The sequence below is a fragment of the Sapajus apella genome, unplaced genomic scaffold, assembly GCF_009761245.1.
Source record: "Sapajus apella isolate SASKATOON/1434 unplaced genomic scaffold, GSC_monkey_1.0 scaffold125, whole genome shotgun sequence".
Taxonomy (NCBI): domain Eukaryota; kingdom Metazoa; phylum Chordata; class Mammalia; order Primates; family Cebidae; genus Sapajus; species Sapajus apella.
In genome coordinates this window covers 1,267,029-1,268,336 of record NW_022437065.1, presented here as the reverse complement: position 1 = coordinate 1,268,336, position 1,308 = coordinate 1,267,029, and positions in this window count along the sequence as shown.

Below are 1,308 nucleotides of genomic sequence, written 5' to 3'. Positions count from 1 at the left end.
AAAAAAAAAAAAAAAAAGACTCTGAGGCAGAGAGCCAGGCGATCAGGCTCGGCTGGTCCCACCCCCACAAAAGAACAGCAATCAGAAACTCTCTGGATTGTGAGTTTCACAGCAAGCGCAGCTGAACCCGGAAGGGTCCAGCTCTGTGGGGGAGGGGCGTCCACCATTACTGAGGCAGCCCGCCGCGATCGAGGTAGCCGGCCAATGCTGAGGCAGCCCGCCGGTGCCAAGGCAACCCACCACTGCAGAGAGAATCTGCCTTAACAGAGGTGGGCCACCATTGCCAAGGCAGTTCTAACTACACCCATATAAACAGGACTGCAGGGAAGTTCACTCAGCAGCTGGGCGGAGCCCACAGCAGCTCAGCAAAGCCTCTACAGGCAGACAGTGACTAGGCTGCCTCCTTGCTGGGCGGGGCAGCTCTGAAGGAAAAAAAAAAGAAGGCAACAGCATAACGGAAATTCATAAATAAAGCCTTAAATCCCTGGGACAGAGCACCTGGGAACAAAAACTGGTTTATGAGTTCTGCTGCAGCAGACCTAAATGTACCTGCCCAGCAGCTCTGAATGAACAATGGAGTTCACAGCTCAGCATTTGAGCTCCTATAAAGAACTGACTGTCTCCTCAAGCAGCTCCCTGACCCCTGTATATCCAAAGAGCCACCTCATAAAGGACAGATCAGACTGACGCTTGGCGGGTATCCTTCTGGGACAAAGATAGCAGAAGAAGAAAACTGGTAACAACCCTTACTGTTCTGCAGCTGCTGCAGGTGATCCCCAGGCAAGGAGGGTCTGGAGTGGACATCAGCAGACCTACAGCAGAGGGGCCAGACTGTCAGAAGGAAAACCAAGAAACAGAAATAATCTCATCATCAACAAACAGAATGTCCACTCAGAGACCCAATCTGAAAGTCAGCAGCTACAAAATCGACAGGTGGATAAATCCATAAAGATGGGAAGAAACCAGCGCAAAAAGGATGAAAACACCCAAAACCAGAACACCTCTCCTCCTACAAGGGATCACAACTCCTCACCAGCAAGGGAACAAGGTTGGATGGAGAACGAGTGTGATGAAATGACAGAATCAGACTTCAGAAGGTGGGTAGTAAGAAACTTCTGTGAACTAAAAGAACGTGTTCTAACCCAATGCAAAGAAAGTAAGAACCTTGAAAAAAGATGTGACGAAATGCTAACAAGAATGGACACAATAGAAAGGAATATAAGTGAATTGATGGAGCTGAAAAAGACAACACGAGAACTTCGTGAAGCATGCAAAAGTTTCAACAGCCGAATTGACCAAGCAGAAGAA